A 19,513-nucleotide genomic window follows, 5' to 3' on the forward strand; every position below is an offset into this window, starting at 1 on the left:
CCAGGAACCATCAAAGCAATAGTACGCTCATATTTTCTTTATAGGAGTCCAGACTTTTGGAAAGTTTGACAAGATGCACATGTAACTACTGGCATTGATGCAATTGCAACCCCCTTAAATGAACTGTTTTACTGGGTACCTTACTTTGAATGTGTATTTATTTGTTTATTACTATAATTTGTATCCTTGTTAATACTGATGCTCAAGGTCCACGATATGTGATCTTTACTGAGCTTGGTGTTGCATAATGTTTAGATGTATATGTTTGCAATGCTGCCATCTTAGAGACTACGATGCCACACAACTTTGCATGGTAGCCTCTCCGAACCCTGGAGCTGACGTCACTTCGCTCGAGTTGCTTGGAGAGTGAATCAGGAGGAGAGGCTCTTCAATCTGCGATCAGAGATCAACACGTTCAGCAGCGCGTTACCGACCAGCCGGACTCAATCACTGACCACTTCGCCACTCATCTCTTTCAACAGCCCTTAAACTGACCGGGACGTAAATGAACACCTTTTCCTTTCCGCTTCTCCTTTTTTTTAAGGAATACAAGACGATAATCAGGTGAGTTGACGACCTTCGCTCGTTAGGTTCACGCATGTCATGTATTATTTCACTCTTTCGCTCGTCTGGGATGGCTAAGCTAACTTCACCAGCAGCATCCTTTTACCGTACACTTGCCTTCAGTGAAGCTGTGTCCGCTCGGTGAGTTATAAAAAAAAACATGAAAAAGTTGGTATTAAAAGTATGTAGAGCGGTTATAAATGCTGCTGCGGTAAACTTTGTTAAGGATATAACTGCTATCATGTTTACACTGGAACTTGTGTATAAAAAGAAGACTTCGGTAAGCGGTTAATGCTAACAGTGATGTTCAGTACCTGGCGGCGGTGTTGCTCTCCGCGAGTCCGCAAACGTTACTGGAAAGTTAGCTATTAAATTTATAGCTCACTTTACGCTTCTTGTAGGAGTGTGTCATGTTTAAAAGTAACGTCTGACTGCCCGCTTGTGTGGTATTTGTCGTGGGTTTAAGCTCGTGGCGTGTCATGAAATTGTCCAACAGCTGGATATAACACAAATGAGCTTCCGTAATGTTTAGCTAATAATAAATGATTCTGCATTAATGTGGCAGACGGGCTGCTCGCTCTCCGCCTCTTGTCTTCGTTTTTTGTTTCTTCCTCTTAAAAGGAAAAGCACAGCTAACGCTGCAGCTGTGGTCTGCGCTGAAATGTAACCTTTGAGATTATGACAATGCCCTCCATTTTTGTGCCAGCTTTCATATTAACCACAAGACATTCGCCATGTTGGGCTATTAAAATAGCACCCTCTATTTAGACGCTTTGTGTTTATTACAGTAATGATAGTAAACGAGTCTTAGAAAAAGAAAAAACTACCTGTTTTGAGTGAGATTAAAACAGTGCTTTTTTGGAGTTAAGGTGAGTTAGATTTTTGTTAATGACATTTAATAAACAGTTTCATATATGTGGGAAGTCATAGAAATTCAGTTCAGTTGTTTTTGTTTATTTTTAAATTAATTTAAATTATTATTATGATTTTTTTTTAACCTTGCAGAATGTTATAAATCGGGTGGCACAAACAACAACTTGGCCTAACTTCCATCGCAGAAATCAGGACATTATAACATTGTCCCCATTTGTTTCCTGCAGCACACTTTTAAACACACTTAGCTTGCTTTTAATTCGGAAAATCTTGTCCTCTTGTGAGTAAACACAAATATTGCCTATCTGGAAAAACTACACATCAATCACAGCAGAAATTTAGGAAAACATAAACAACTGTTGCAGATCTTTCCCTTCAGACTTTATCATGATAATATTTATCCCACTTCTTTAAAAAAACAAACAAACAAAAACCCCTCAATGCAATCCATAGAGCTTATCCTGTCACTGCACATCTTTTGTTTGCCGCACACTTGAGTAGATTTGCCTTCACAGATATAATTGATATTAATAAACAAGGATGTGACCTTCGCGTTTACAGTCTCAGTGAAATGGCAGCGAGCGTTAGATCTGCTAAAGTTCATCATTTAAATGGCTTCAGTAGCCAAGGCAGCGAGATAAATCAGATCACAGCCTTGATGTGTTATGCATGCATCCAGTAACTGCCAGTGAATCAAAACACAGGTAGAAGGTCACTCATTTGGCTCATATTTATTCAGTTCACATGCCCTTGAAGAGCTCTGCACACAGAGCAGTGTTGTTAAGCTCCTAATATGAGCCTTTAACACAGAGAAAACAATAGAGTCAGCAACTTGGCATTTGGGTGCTATGAAGACTGTAGGGCTTTGCTGTCTGGGCTCCAAAGGCAAATTTAGCTCGTGATTTTCAACTCAATCATTCACTTAATTACAAGTTGTCTAAAAGAACTGCTTAGCACACTTAAATTTCCATTAGCAATATACATTAGTGCAAGGCGCAGAGTGAGTTTTTGTATAATTTATTTCTTTTCCTAGACTACTAGGTGTACTACCGTATATATGATTTAAAAACGCATATATAGTTTTATCTTCCGTTTCTGTTTCAATGGCCTTTTAAAAGCAAGTGTGGAGAAAAAAACAACAACAACCAGGGTCTTATAATATTTGTGTTTCACCCATTTTCACCCTGTCTCTCCTATTCTTGCCCTTTCCACAAGTTTGCACTCATTAATCAAAGATGCTGGACTCCAGCTGAGGGCTGAGGTGCAGGTTCATCAATTTGGCAGGCAGCACTTTGTAAGGAACAGTGCAGAGGCTCTTAACACACAAGCATAAATAAATCTGTGGTCTTTATACGCAAGCCCCGAAGGTTAATGCTGCATAATTCAATGTACCCTCTTTGTCTGCCGTGATTGATGTTTTCAAGCATGTAAGCCTTGACAGGAGTCCCTTTTTGTAGGTCAGTGTTGACACTTTATGATTGGGTGAGCTCGAGGGGAGCGGCACAGGGGAGGTGGATTATTAGGAATATGTCGGGGAGATTACTCTTTTTCACTCATCTTCCTGGTCTGTTTTTTTTTTTTTTTTTTTTTTTTTTTTTTCCTGCGCCTGGAGATGCTTGTCGCAGTGCTTAATTTGAACCACTGATGCTTCTGGATTTGATGTCTGCCTTCTGTGTTAATTGGCTGATGGCTGTTTAGTATTTATTTACCCCCTTTGCAGCAAAAAATAAAATCAAAAATAGGTCAGTTGAGAATGAATGATTTGACTCCATATTCATACTTCTTGGTCAGGTAGGTGCAGTATTACAAATGAATATAGACCTTTAGATCACTGCTGTTGTGAAGTGTTCCACTCTTATGCAAAGACTGTGCTTCAGCAGCCACCTTTTTTATTGATTCTCGTGCATTTAAAATCTGCTCACTGCTGCCACAAATATTTCCCCCTTTAGCTGTCCTAAGCATGCTGCAGCACTCAGTTTTCCCCCTTATCATTGTCTGGTCTTATTAGAAACTTGTAAAAAGAAATGCATTCCTGAAAACGTTTGGCTCAGCAGAGGCCAAAGTGAAAGGGTTAGTAAACATAACTGCCTTCTTTAAATGACACTGCTAAGGAAACTACACTCACTGGACACTTTATTAGGTACATTTATTAGCGCTTGTGTGAATCTCGTTTTGTTTTCAGAGCTGTTTTAATTCTATGATATTTAACAGGGTGCTGGAAACAGTCCTTAGTGATTTTCATCCACGTTGAGATTTGTCAGCTGTGCATCCGTTGCACCACATCCTAAAGCTCTACCGGACTGAGATATGGTGACCGTGGAGGTCATTTGAGTGCAGTGAACTTGTCGTCATGTTCAAGAAACCAGTTTCAGATCAGTTTTGTGGCCAGAAGCTGCCATAGGATAATGAGAGGAAGATGTGGTAATTGAGGGATGAATATGGTCATTTAAACAATACTAAGTACGCTGTGGTATTTAACCAATTTTCAGTTGGTAGTAATAGGTCTTAAGTGTGCTAAGAAGGTGAGAATAGGCAGCGTTTTCCAATCCTCTGTTGTCTAATTTTGGTCAGCCTGTGTAAACTGCAGCCTCAGTTTGCTGTTCTTAGCCTAACAGGAGTGGGGCCTAGTCTGGTCTTCTGCTTCCGCCTGTCTGCTTTAAGTTTAGACATCTTGTGCATTCAGAGATGCTCTTCTGTATTTCTTGGTTGTAACAAGTCTTTATTTGAGGTACTCTTGCCTTCCTATCATCTCGAAGCAGTCTAGCCATTCTCCTCTGACCTGACATCAACAAGCATTTTTGCTCTTTTTTTATTTGTTTTTTTTGTTCTTTTTCTGACCATTCTCTGGAAACCCCAAAGATGCCTGTGTGTGTAAATCCCAGTTGATCACTAATTTCTGAAAAACTCAGACCAGTCCAACTCTGCCGCGTTCACAGTTGCTTAAATCACCATAATTATAATGCTTGGTTTGAGCCTCAAGTTGTCTTGACCATGTCTACTATCATAAATTAATTGAATGGCTGTCATGTGATTGGCTAATTAGATATTAGTGTTAACAAGCAATAGAACAGGTGTAACTAAAATAGTGGCCACTGAGTGTATGCTGCAACATTAAATTAAAATACCATTCAGCTTTAGGCATAACCAGTGATTATTTGTTATTATTAACAGGTGTGAATTAAAGCTTATGCTGTTCCTATAGATCAGGTGCAGTAGATTATGTTGAAGTAAGCCATGCAGTGTTTCAAACAGATTTAAAGTCTGTTTGTGGTGTTGTGAAGAGGGGGCGGGGGCAGTTTATTGTTTATAATTATTAAGGAGGACTATTTCTAAGTTTCTTCTCATCAAAGATTTTATCTGCCAAGCTTTTTGTAACAAATACACGAGCAATATAATCAGCTACCTCTTTAATAATACTCTTAACCTATGGACGCAATCTTAGATTACAAGGCGTGACACTGCAGCCTAAGTAAGTTTGGCATAACAACACAGAAGTCTCTTCTTGATGGATTGCAGAATCTGATTCGAGCTGTTTTTCAGTTTGGCATTGACCTGTAGAGCAGAATAAGAGCAATCACAGCTGCAGTCCAAGACAGTAGAGTTGGAAGTTCATATGACCTCATGAGATTCTCTAAAGGGAGAAGCTGGTGTGAGTTGATATTCTGGACTGCCACAATCAAACACGCCTTGGCTAACGAGTGATACAAAAGGAAAAATATAAGCTGGGAAGGCCTGGGGCAACTTGACTGAGCTCGCAAAATAAAAGCAAGGGAATTTCCTGCTAGTTAACTGATCACGGATGACGGCATTCTGAGATTAATACAATAAATTGCCGCATATACTTGTGCAAACACAAATACCTCTGGGTGGACCACCCAACTAAAGGGAAGCACTGAATGAGTTACAGCAGACGTGCAATACACAATCTGACGTCGTTGAGAAAAGAAATTAAGTAATGGGGTTGTTAAAATTTTGAACTTAACAGGCATTTCCTACTGACAGAACAAAAATGAATACTTTTCAAGAAAAAAAACACTATGAATATAAACCAAGATGCCACAAATGCCACATTTCAGCAAGCAAATATTTAATCATTAATGTACTCTTTGTTTAAATTGTCAAAACGTTTATCATTAGATAACATCAGCTAAGAAATTATCAGATGGATAATTATATGTAATTAATTAATTATATGTAAATACTTATATGTAATTATAGAACTTTATTTACTTTGGTGGTTGCTTCTGGTATTTTCTAATAATAGGTGCTAACAGAATAGCAGTATTTTACACTAATGACATTTTGTCAGCGTAGCTGAAAAGGATAATATATGTGCTTAATACACAACAATGCTTAATAATAAAGGTATAGTACCAGAGGTTATACCAGCAGTATTTCTTTAAGAGTTGTGATATTCAGACATAAACATCTATACTGACAGAGTAGTGACACAAACAGAAGAATAACATATGCACACCATTTGCAGAGCAGATCCTGCTTCTACTATAATTAATAAAAGCGTGCTCAGCAGGCATGAGGGCAGCGAGTAATTGGTGCATGCATGCTGCAGAGGGCTGCTCCTTTAACGTTAAAAAATACCACCTGTTTTGTTTTCTGTATTTTCTTTTTCACATGGAGGTGGGCACAGTCATTTTAAATATGCACAGTTTAGAAAGTGCTCAGGATTCTTTAAATAAACATGGGAATTGCATCAGTATTTTATTTTTTATTTTATTTTGCTATTATGGCTGGAATATGTAGATATTTTACTTACCCATTTTACAAAAAACATCTGTGAAATACCTTCATTTTGACAGCACAGGTCCTAAACATAAAGACACAAAGCAATTCCAAAACAAAAGGCCAGCTTCATGTTTCGCCCGTCAGTCACACAGCACTGTGTAGAACATGCACTGCAAGTGTAACCACTAAAAAGAGTGGATACACGCCATGATAATCCAAATAAGCAGCGCATTCAGTGTAGGGTGAGGCAAACGCTCATGCTGCACTACATGAATATTGCAAACATAATGATAATATAACTTCATGATATAAGTATTTAAAGGAGAAAATGTTGACAAGGAGATGTTAGTGTTTTAGAGCCAAGAGGGCGCACGCTCAGTAGCATGGTTCAGTGTAGGGCAGTTAAGGAGTCTGTTGTTACAGAGGGTACCTGTGACTGTTATTTCCATGACTTAGTAAGCAGCTCTTTGTTGTTGTTGTTGTTGTTTGTTTTTTTTAATAAATCATATGAAGCTAAATCGGTGAATAGCTGAGTAACCCAAGTAGCCTCAGGCTTGGAGTAGTTCACATAGTTCCTGCAGAAGCTGTTGATTAAAGTTACCTCTGTCTGTCCACTAGTATTCAGAACACACAGTGGCACAGCTGGTGAGATGATGTGCAGTACGTGATGTACAGTCAAGTGCAGGTGATGAGAGATCTGCTGAATACAGTTCATTTTTATTGGCAGCGAATACAACTGGAGGGTAACAGCATCTGTATATCTGAAAATGTGGCGGATGAAAGTGACATATTAGCTCTTTCATTCTAGATCTTTACCTCACCAGCTTTATTTTGAAGCTTTTTCTGTGTTTTAATGAATGTTTAAAATTTTGCATTATGGACCCGATCTACCTGTAACAGCTGATCTTCAAAAACAGAGCAGGGAGGTAGCCATCTCAAGTAGCAGTCCACTCAGATATAAAGTAAATAAAGTGTCAGCTTTAAGAACATGTCTTCCATTTTTGTTAAGATTAGCCATTAAAATTTAAGTACAAACAAACTAAAAACATCTTCGGGTAAAAATAGATATCTCACCAACATCTGTATCTGGTGTTATAGCTCCATCTTCCTGTTTTGCAGAGAAGGTTTATGTATAAATATAGATTGTGAAACATGCTAATTAATCCCATGTTACGTATGCTAATTAGCCAATTGAGCTGTGGTTAAAGCACGCTAGTCTGGTCTGCTTGATCGTTCACGTAGAGTCTGCTTCAGAAAGCAGATTTAACAAACTGATAACTTTTTTTTACTTGTTTTCTGTTACAGATAAAAAGACTAAATTATGTTTATCTTGGATTAAGTCTGGCTGGGTAATTAAAAATAGGAGGCCTTCAATACCAGAATGCACCATGGGAACAGGTAAATTGAGCAGTGTTTCTTTTCATCAAATTGTTATTGAACTGTTGGCTAGTTTGGACGGTGACATTTAAAAAAAAAAAAAAAAAAAAAAAAAAAAAAAAAAAAAGAGAAGTAGGCTATAGATTAAAACTCTGAAAAGTTGACTTTTGGACCCACAATTATAAAGTTTGGCCTACTGATAGAGATTTACAACTGAAAAGGTGTTGAGGTTCAATATGATGGCTGCTTTACTTGTAAAGTATTGTGTAGCAGAACATGACTACATTTCAAGTTGTGTAAACTTTTCAACATGAAATGCTGACAGGGCACATTAAGCTATCTCCAGTCTATATTCATAAGTTGCCTGGGGAAACGGGTTGCAACCTGGAAATGTGTTGGTTGCGACGGTAAGGTAGCAGAGCATTCTTTTTTTCTTATTTGCGTTGCACTTTTTCACGTTTACTACCACTCGGCGAGTAGTTCTTAATATTTGCTAAAAAGTCAGCATCTTTAACTCAAAACCTCAAGGTGACTGCTGTGATCTACTAACAATCAAAGCAATCATAAGGATGTTTTTGACGTGGAACCTCTTCAAAGTCAATTTAACTCAGTTGAGAATTCATATTTTTCCCAAGCAACTGGCGATTTCCAAGGGGCCGCCAACCCCCAATATATCATACTCCTGCTAAATGAGGATAATATTAGATCCCTCAGCGATTATTTTTGATGTTTCCATGGTATTGGTAATGATTAGGCTTTTTAAATGGTTACTTAAGAGTTCTAGAAATGTTAGTGGTTTTAACACTTGCCACACTAAGACTTGAAAGGATTTAAATGATTCAGACTCAGGCAGGTCTGGGTCTTCATTTCCTGTACATTCCAAACAAAATGAAGCAAGATGGTAATGCATGAATAGGATACTGGTTAGAAATATTTGCAGTTCCTAACATATGTGTGTTAAACATCTTTGGACCAAGGGAGTGGCTGCGTCTCAGTTTCTGAACAGAAATATCAATAGAAGAGTTGGAAAGTAATTCTCATCATTGTCGCTGCTTTGCCAGAGGAGTTTTAGTGTGCTTAAATTAATGACATTGATTTGATCTAATACATTCCTTATTATAATTATTGACTCACTGTAAAATCCAAATGTTGGCACCATAGCTCCAAAGCCACTCTTGTTACACAGTAGGTCATAATCCAATATCTTAAGTGTTTTTGTCATGTCCCATTGCCCTCTGTTGTCTCTAGGAGTAGAAGCTTGATTTTTCTACTGATGCTAAAATTTCCCCAGGGGTCCATATTATCATTTTTATTACATTTTCATGTGGCTGCCAGATAGGAAGAATGCTGAATGGGTAAGTCGATAAAATCAAGCAATAAATGACTGTTGTTGTTGTCTTGTATTTAAGGCGGCGAGTGGCGATGTCACAGCAGTGAGGAAAGTCTTATACAGTATTTTGTTGCATTGACTGCCCATTGTTAACATCCACTGTTAGGCTCTTTGAAATGCTTATTTTTATTCCTATATTTTTTTAATTAGAAAAGCAAGCCTGTGCTTTGTAAAACTGGAACATGTAACTGATGAATGGACATGCTGAACTATGTGGATCGCCTCATTTTCAAGTCTTATTTGGGGATGGGATTAAGATTTTTCCAATTAGGTTGAAATATAACAAAGTCCTCCTTTATGAAATTAGTCTGTGCTGCTTTATGCTTTGCTCTCATTTTTTGTGTGTATCTAATTAATTCCTATCTGTCTTTGCGTTAAAGTGTTACGGCTTTAGAGCATATTTAAATCTCTTGGGGGAGGAAAAAAACTTTTTTGACTATGGGGTATATTTAAATGACTATGGTCCAAATAGGGGTAATTGGTGTTATTGGAGCTATTGTTTGCCTCTGTTTTAAAATTTAATTTGGGATTCACATATAGTAGCTTTATATCCTGTAGAAATTGAAATTGCTGCCTTCACAGCGAGCTGGAAAGTACATCAGATAGCAAGTATATCACTTAGTGCTAATTAGAGGTACAATAAGAAAATGTTGGGTTTTTTTTTTTTCTTTGACCGCAATGCCTGATGGTAATTTATAAGAGTTATTACAAGCTTGCAGGTACTTCAGTTTTTCTCTGTTGTGCATCAGTGTTTCATGAGGCAGGCCGCAGGTGTGTAAATTCAAGCCTCTTGCCATGCAGTTTGCTTTTAGAAACATTTATGAAAGAATGGATTATTCTGAAGAGCTCAGTGAAATGTGGCACTGTAATGCAACTGCTGCAACAAGTCATTTCGTGAAATTTCTTCTCTCCTAGATATTTCACAGTCAACTGTAATTGGTGTTACGGCAAATTAGAAGAATTTTAGAATTATCACAACTCTGCCACAGTGTCTGATCAAGTAAAGTCACTGAGCTTAGTCACAGAGGGTTGAAGTGCATAATGTGTAAAAGTCGCCATCATCAAAATCACTCCAAACATCAGCACCCAAACTGTGTACTGTGAGCTTCTCAGGTTTCCATGGCTGTAATATCTGCAAACCTCACATTACATCACCCAGCACAATGCAAAGCATTGGATGGAGTGCTGCAAACCCTGCTGCCAATCAACTCTGGAGCAGTGGAAAAGTGTTCAGTGAAATTACTAATCGTGCGTTTCTACCCGATAGTCTGAGTATTGAGATGAGCGAATGCTAGGAGAGCATTACTTGCACGTCTGCATTGTGCTGGGAAGTTCAGTGGAGAAAGGATACAAGCTATGGGTTTTTTTTCCTGGTGTTTGCCTCGGCCTCTTGATTTCAGTGATGGGAAGTCTTAATACTTCAGCTTACCATTTTGGACAAATTTCACCTTCCAACTTTGTGAGAACAGTTTTATGGTTTTGGGTGTGGGAGAACTTGACTGGCCTGCACAAAGCCATGTTCACTTTTGGATTGAAATAGAATGGCATTTGTGACCCAGGCCATCTCACCCAATATTAGTGTCTGCCCTCATGAACATTCTTTTGGATATGTGGGCAAAATTTTCCACTGACACTCCCCAAAATCTTGCAGAAAGCCTTCAGAGAAGACCAGCTCCATAATAATGCCTATTTAGAGGCAAATTCCATGAAGACTCCTGTAGGTGTAATGTGTAGGTGGCCTAATACTTCATATAGTGTATATTCCAGGCTTTTTTTTATTGTAGTTTTTAATTAATTAATCAGATGTAGTTCAGTGATCAACAGAGATGGGCAGTAACGCCTTACTTGTAACCCTAAACAAGCTCCGAGTGCGCTAGACGTAATGGGAAATTCACAGAGAAACTCGCGGATTCTTCCACTGACCGCTGCGCCACACCTGCACCAGAGCACATCTCCGCCTACCCCACTCCTGCTTTACAGGTGAAAATAGAGCAACAGGACTGCTAGTCTTTGACTTTATTTATTTTCTGCTGTGTTTTACTTGCATCTATTTGAAAGACTGAGTGTAAACACAAAAAATATTTTATTTTATGTGCTGGAATGTGCAGAAAATAGGTTTAAATGTTAAACTAATTTCTTCAAGTCAGAGAATGGTGCATATAATTACATTTTTGCCTGATGCATAAAGTTAAAGATCAAAACGGATAAAACAAGTTTAAAAAAAAAAAAGAGACTTTTCCATTTGATTACATTTTGTATGATGAATTATGCAGAAAAAGTAGAATTGGCCTGACAGATCTATCGCTTTATCACCTATTCAGGTTGTAAATCGTGTTTTTAAAAACTAACTAAGTAATTAATTACTTTTGAAAATAAGTAATCAGTAAAGTAACGGGATTACTTTTTGGGGGAAGTAATCAGCAATTAGTTACTGATTACTTTTTTCAAGTAACTTGAAAAACACTGGTGATCAATGCATACCTTTCCTGAAAGATGTGATGTTTCATTTACAGTGGTGTGAATTTAGTTTAGCCTCCAACCACAACAGGGTGATATGGCCCAAAACTCCTTTCTCTAAACAAACCTCTTGTCTCATCCTACAGTCAGGTATTTGGACAGTGACAGATGTCCTGCAATTTTGCTTCTGTATACTAACACAATAAACGGATTAATGAATGACTGATTGAACTGGGGTCAAGACAGGAAGAGATTTGCAGCGGTATTGTGACCTAAAAAGATGGAATGTCAGTGACAGTCATAAAATTGTAGCAGTGCTGTATCCTTCGATCTCATCGGTAGTTGCTTCAATCGCTTGCTTCTAAGTTGAGAAAAGGAAAACTCATGACATTCCTACTTTGCTTCGCCAGTGGTTATTTTGCTTGTAGTCACTTGACATTGTTGAATGCTGTTGATTTCTAGGTCTCAGCTCCTACATTACTGCTAGTCGCTTCCTATGTGTGGACAGTCATTCAGTAGGTCATCCAAAGACATGATGAATAACTAAAGCAAATGAGACCAGTCATAGAATTAGTAAAAAATAAAAAAAAACCTGAGTATTGGCAAAATAAAAAATTTGGTCCATTCTTTAAAAAAAGTACTGATAACAACAAAAAATGTCCAGATAACTTCATAATCTTGTCTTAATAATAAGAAAACAAAAGTGGATGATCATTGAATCTCTTTCTTAGTGATACCTATTAGGCTTTTAGCAAACGTCTACAATTCTATCTTCATTAAGTAAATACACAGGCAGCTTAGTCTTTGCTAGTAAACATCTGAAAAATGTGTCCCCTATACTGATGGATGAAACCAAGATTAAATTGTTCTAAATGATGGCAAAAGGAAAGTATGGAAAAGGAAAATAGTGTCTCATAATGCAAAGGCTTACACACTAGCCTGTTTAAAAATGATGGAGGCAATATAATAGCATAGCCATGTATAGCTCTCAGTTAAACTGGGGCATTGTTGTTTATTGATGATGTGACTAAAAAAGCAGCATATAGAAATATACGGCCTCCTTAGATTTAGGCAGATGCTGCAAACTGATAGGATGGTGCATCACAGTAGTACACATTAGTAACGGGCCATGGAAAACAATCCAAGAGCATCTTTAAGCAACACATTTGAATGGATTTTTTGTGTTGTTGTTGTTTTGTTTTTTTTTAAATGTCTGATCAGTCATCTGTAGAGCCTGATATTAGTTATTTGCTAATTTAGTGGTGTGGGTATTTCAGGTGGCTGATAATGGCTAATAAATTAAAATTTAAAAAGTAAAGAAGCGCTAGAAAAAACACCCTTCAACTGTGTTATGAGTGTTGATGTTACATAGTTGTTAACCAGAGGGCACTCTGCAACTTTCTTGTTGGCGGCATGTATGGAATGCTACAAATACAACAACTAGCTGTTTGAATTGAAAGACTGTGTAAAACAAGTTTTTTGTTTTTTTTTTTTAAAAAGACTAAATCTTAAACATTTAATGCAATATTTTTGCCAAACCTCGTGAATTAAAACTGAAAGTCTAGTTGCAATTGCACAAAAAAAATAAATCACTGTCCCAACATCTATGGCTCTGACTTCATCTTCTTCGAATATTTATGAGTCAAAATATCTATATAGTGAGAAAGTCAACGTACCGCACAGACCTATCTTCGTCATGAAATTCATGACATGTACACAGTCCCCTTGTTGATATAGAGGAAATGACTGACTTTTTGTGGATGACCCTAGAAAGACACGGGTCACTGAGGCACGGCAGACAAGCTGAGCTGAAATGGCAATAGCAAAATGAGCCTCACCACAGGAATCCCATCTTCATCTAAAGCTGATCTCTCTCCCTTTCATCTGTGTATATGGTAGAATCCCTCAAGGATTTATTGTAACAGTTACCAATAAGCTTCAGTGTACCTAAAAGGCCCAGCAGTAAATTTCTTGTATTGTTGCCAGACAGAATGGCTGGTATAAATTAAGATGTTTTGAAAATAGTGAAATGTGTTTTGTATCATTATTTCTTCTGTTTATACTACATCACATCAGGTATGATCCGTGTGATTCATTTGTGGGTTGTGAGGAGGTGAGGTCAGGCTTTTTCTGGGTTAGTTCTGGTAATGTTGTTTATCCAAGTGTGTCATGTTTTCCATTTACATTATTGATCCTGAGTGCTGGCACGTGGCATATGTTGTAAATGGAAGCTCTAAGTCAGGTTTATCCAAGCCTTTTTTTTAAGTTTCATGTGCAGCAATTAAGTGTGTAATTTCCCTCTATGTAGAAAGTTATAATTTGTAACTTTTAGAGGAAACCAAGCAGAAGTTTGCTGTCGTTACGTAATGTGATGTGATAGCAAAAAAACGGTATGCTCTGTCCGTTCTTCGCTTATTTCTGTTTATAAGTAGTGGTAATGAAATGCTTACCATTCCTGAATAGCACAAATACCACTTAGCAGAATGAGTCTTGTCGGCATCCTCCAGGGCCTGGACAGAGGATCTGTGGTGTCAGCGCTCAGGAAGGTTTGGAGGGGACATCAAGGTGAATGCTGAGTTGTAGAATGGTAGGAAATCATTGAAATTCAAACTCCGAGGCTGCAAATGGCTTGGTGGCAGATGGAGTCTTTGTCAGGGAAGAAAAATGGCAGTTAGGGAGCATCAACGCCATTTTCCCTATCAGCTCTGCTGGCGGCGGTGACCTTCTGTCGCTCACGGAGATCCCCTAGCACTTGATCAGTTATCTCTCCTCTAAGCTAGTGGGAAAGGATTTAAATGTCATATTTAAAGGGGGATTAAATGTGTAATCATTAAGCAGGGTGTATGTGCATAATGAGGGAAATTGGTGGCAGTGAACAAGCAAGCACTTGCATCCTTGAAACATTTAAAATGAACTGTATTTTAGAGCTGTCCTGTATGCAACCTGTTTGTCTTGGCAACCAAAGCTTTGGCAGCCAAATTGAGACAATGGCTGAAAAAAAAAATCACAGAACACATAAGTTAAGGCTTATGAAAGGGTTGTGATTTCAGCTTTATTTTCATGTAAAATGATTGGGAGAAAAAAAAGAAAAGGCTTAATTTGTTGTTCCTCTCTTACACATTGCTCAGACTCAGTCTTGATGCTGCAGCTCACCGAACAGTACAGTTAGAGGTATGCCTGTCTGAGCAGATGGAAAGATTTGGTTGTCAAGAAATTATTTTGTTTGTTTGTTAGTGTTTTTAACTTGGTGCTGTGTGAAGCTCTTGAATCAAAGTTGATAAGCTGGCAAAAATAAGGCTAAATGAAGCCTAAATGATCACTGCGCTGAATATGAGGGATGTCAGGCTAGGTCCAAGCTGATTTACAATATACAACTTTGACATTTTAAAGGATATTTACAGTAAATACCCAAAATTGAAAACCTAATAACTATTCAGCAAATGAATACCTAATTATTTGTGTACAGCTCTATAGCATTTATATAAATGTGCGGGAGGGGATAGAAGACCATTGTTGTTATAGAATTACTGAAAATATTTTGACAGTTAATGGGCAGTGATTACTCAGGGGTATGAATGGCATCTATTTGGCAGCTGGTTTTCATTAACATTACGTGACACAAAATAAACAATTTGCTAAGGTGCAAGGGTTTGTAATGATTAGAATGTTTATGCAAATTATATTAATGTGGTAATGGCTCCTCTCATTACTTGGATAACACACATGCACAGAATAAAACTGCGCTACATGCGTATTGTTCTTGACTGTAAACAAATCGCCATAAAATATCGGGTGGACCTGGGGAAAAATTAGGAAAATGAGCAAACGATGCAAAAAGCAAATGACATTGAGACACTAGTTTAATATGTATGGATTTCAGCTTGATGGTTGATTTCATTAGCAGATCTCATTGTTATGCATTGACTGTCCTCCTGCAGTAAAATGAATATTATATTCATGTAGCCTGAATGTCCAGGAGGAAATGTTTGGATAAGTGGCATGCTTCGGGAGGGGGGGAGGAAGCAAAGGGTCCATTGCTGTCATGGTAATTATTTATTATTTGATATTCATACATCAAATTGATCTTTCTTCAACAGCTTTTGATTTCGTATACTGAAAATATAAAATTAAAATCAAATATCAAAAACAAATAAAACATCTGTGTGGATTTTTTGAGCTGTGGTGCAAAAAGGCTTTTGGTGTTTTCATGGAGTCCTAAATTTAGTGGATTTTTGTGTGTGATAAGAGCAAATTCAAATTATTTAGTTTTAGTGTTACTTAAACCATAATAATTTTTTTGTCATGTAGAGATTGTATGCGCATTAATGCTGTTTCAGGGGAAAAGAGCACCAAACATCAACCCTCCTGCAGCACTTGTGTGTAGTCATATTGTTGTTTTTGCTTTGCCTGCTTACCTGCAGGAGTGCACTTTTATCTAAAGATTTTCGGATCTTGTCTTCTCTTCACTTCCACAGTTCTTCTTATGTGACAGTGGAAGGCACTGGTATCTTTTTATATCTTTGTCCTGCTTTGTAGGCGTCAATTAGTTTCATTATGATTCCACACCAGTGACAGCTGTGGCCAGAGGCATTATGTTTTCACGTTGTCTGATCCTCCACATCCAATTCCCAGAAACACGATATCTCAGGAGTGCCTAAGGGGAATTTCTTCACATTTGACACAAAACCATCACTTGCATTCGAGAAAGAACTGATTAGATTTTGGTGGTCAAAGGTCAGGGTCACCGAGGCTGCACAAAGAGCTTTTCTGCCATATCTGAAAACTTTATCTCTTAATTATCGGCCAAAATTTTGTTATAATTGGTGTATAAAGTGATGATGTCATGAGACTTCCTGGCCAAAAGATCAAAGGTCATAATTACAGTTATATTGTAATGTTCTGCAAAAACACTTTTTTGACATTTTTCAGAACCACAACACTCTCATTTGGTTGGATACAAATATTTGGTGCCCATCTATTGCATTTCTTCAAAGCTTATATTAAAGTAAATCTGTAAGTCTGGACAAACATGGTGAGCGGGAACTTGATTTGCACACTATCGCAAGGTGTCTTTCTAATTTTGCATACGGTGTCACTGTTGACTCAAAGCAAAGAATCCTGAATCAACAATCTATGGGGCAAATCAGAGCTTACCCTAAAGAGCCAGAAATCCAAATGGGAAATGTCAGTCATCTTGTTGTTGTTACGGCACGTGCACCTAGTAGAGGTTTTTGATAGTTTTAGCTGTGTGGTGGCAAGCATATACCTCTGCTCCTTCCCATAGTAAAGAAGTAGCTAACTGTGCTTATTCTGTTCGTAACGTGAATTAGCATGTCATTTGTTTAGCGCTGCCGTAGGCTCACTGGATTCAGCTGTTAATGAAGTAACGATGTTGTGAAACTTTGCACATGTATAGTAGTTTAAAGGCCTTTTTTTTTTTTTTTTTTAACCTTTTTCAGCTCAAACAGTAGAAGGACTGACAAGCTGTTGTTACAGCGAGGCTTAACTCAATGACAGCAGCAGTGCTTCTAAACCAAGAGCATGTTTAAGCCCACATTCCAATTATATACTTGTCATATTTGTTAGTTATAGAAATTAGCCACTGGTTGTTGGCACGATTGCTGGTATGGTAATAATTCAGAGTTATTAAACGTTAACCTATTACCGGTAGTGTTGAGTACCAAAGTCAATGCTGGTGTTATATGGCAGTGCAAGCAGGTGATGGAAATGTGCAGTCAGCTCCAGAGGAGAAGCTCTTTCTGTGAAGATGGCTCTGAGGCAGACAGGAAATTAGTTATTTTTTGCTGCACATTCATCAAAATAAAAATAGTCTGAGTATCCCAAGTGACTCTCGTGGATCTATTGAAGGCACAGCTGCATGTACCGTGAGCTTAGTATTAACTCTCCAATGAATTTCAGGTGTTTTGAGTGCTAATAAAAGAAGCCAAATGTTTTTCTTGTTCCTCATCTTACAGCCATTATCTTGCTTCATTTCACTACAAGTACCATATTTAAAAGAATAAAATGCCCTTTTTAATTTTGTAACCTCTTCCTGTTAGTTTTCCTAAAATTATGATGTTAAAAGCCAGGCACATCCTGGTGCCAAGAACAAAGAACTCTGAATGGAAAAACTGTTTGATATTTTCCTTCACCATTTCTCTGATAACCTTTGCTTTAATGGCTCACAGCAGTGGAATGTCAACAGGGATTGTCTGTGTTCAGTCTGTTGCTCTTGTGGAGCCCCAGACAGTGACATGCAGAATTGGTAGAGCATTAGGGAATAAAGTGCATGTTGGCGTGTATATGTATGTGTATATATATATATATATATATATATATATATATATATATATATATTAATATTAGAATGTACAGTGTCGTGAAAGAATATTTGCACATATATCTGCTGATTTATTTTTTCCATATTTGTCACAACTCACATGCTTCAGATAATCAAGCAAATTTTAATATTAGACAAGAATTATACCATTTTTCAGTGCTAATATTCCCCCTCTCTCTCTTTTTTTGTTTTGTTTTGTTTTTTCATTTGGAAAGCTGTACTCAGTTTCCCTAGCCACACCCAGGCCTGATTACTGCCAGAACTATTAAATAATGAATAATAAAATTAATAAAACCCCTGACAAAGTGAAGTAGACCAAAAGATCTCAAAAGCCAACGTATCATGCAGTGATCTAAAGACACTCAAATACAGCTGAGAAAGAAAGTCATTGACTAGTCTGAAAAGGGTTTATCCAAAAGTGGAGGATTTGGGAAGGTTAACCATTGTTCCAAGAGTGGCCAGCCTACCAAAATTACTCTAATAGTGTGTTGACGATTCATCCAGGAGGTCGCAAAAGAAGCCAGAAAAAAAATGTAAAGAACTAGAGACCTCATTTATGTCAGTTAAGGTGAGCGTTCCTGCAAAAAACACTGTTCACCAAAAAGAACACAAAGGCTCATCTTACATTTGCCAAAAAAAACATCTAGATGATTTTCAAGACTTTTGGGAAAAAGTGGACTAACAAGACAAAAGTTGTATCCCTTTACATCTGGTGTAAAACTAAGACAGCATTACTGAAAGAGGACATCATCCCAACATGACAAATATGCAATAAAATAAGAAATCTGGAAGTAGGAAAATACTTGTCACGGGACTGAACCTTGGAATTTGGATTACAATAATATTTTGCTTAAATAATCAATCTAATATATAATGAGGCTTAACTCAAATGTCAGCATTCATTTAATTTGTTAATTCCATGTCCCATCTTTCACAGAAGTAGGCAATTATGATTTCTTTGGCTTCATTTTATTCTACATTAGGGGGAAACGGTGCTAGTCCCATTTTGAGTGAACTAAATAAAACTATACGTCTTTACTCTTTTCCTTCATACCTAGCAATAAGTCAGAACTCCTGTGCTTATTATGCTCCTGGACTTAGCTACAGCAAAATATACTTAGTCTATCCAAATGCAAAATATAAACACATTTCAATGATGAAATTCAAGTTAGATGCTCATTCATTACTCTAAGCACGACCAGTTTAGCTACCTTAGGGTCTTTAGCCATGTGAGTTCATATTATGTGATTTAACTGCACACGTTTTTGGTTTATTATTTTAAAACTAATCTAATTCATAACATAGCTGTTAGTGGGTTTTAATTGTCCCTTGTGTTTTTGCTTTGCATTATACAGAGCAAAAAGACAAGTGTTGTTAAGCATGTTCTGCAATAAATGACATCATAAATTGTGCCAAACTGTCTTAGAAAAGATGACCTCACCAGTCCCTGAGATCTATGTTGTGTGAGCAAAGTCTCTGAGCAGAATCTATTAATCCTGCACTACCCTGTAATCATTTGTGTATTTGGTTTTGAAACGCTCCCACCACAGGCGTGGGAATTTTTAGAATTTTTAATCTGTACTCTTTTCTGCATGACTTTGTGGAAGAAATGTTTTTATTAATGGGAAAGAAAACACAGAAATGGGACCAGAGCCACAGCTCAGCATTAAAGTGTAATAAAACACAGCGAGGTGATCTGGAATTCTGTATCGCTTTCAAATTTTCTTATTTAATATCGTCACTGCTGAGTCAACCCTTTTGTGTTTGCA

General features: G+C 37.5%; 1 protein-coding gene across 1 annotated transcript in view; it reads left to right on the plus strand.

The window, feature by feature from the left end:
- The first annotated feature begins 416 nt into the window (after positions 1 to 416).
- Positions 417 to 19,513, plus strand: part of LOC146616275 (bromodomain adjacent to zinc finger domain protein 2B-like) — a 52,736-nt gene continuing 33,639 nt past the window's right edge. The window contains exon 1 of the mRNA XM_085374394.1: positions 417 to 564. The gene's annotated coding sequence lies outside the window, so the exon portion shown is untranslated. The remainder of the gene's footprint in view (positions 565 to 19,513) is intronic.

Source organism: Diplotaxodon limnothrissa, linkage group LG16 (genome assembly GCF_057381915.1).
Source record: "Diplotaxodon limnothrissa isolate DT_005_m linkage group LG16, D_limnothrissa_male_GT1.1, whole genome shotgun sequence".
Classification (NCBI taxonomy): Eukaryota; Metazoa; Chordata; class Actinopteri; order Cichliformes; family Cichlidae; genus Diplotaxodon; species Diplotaxodon limnothrissa.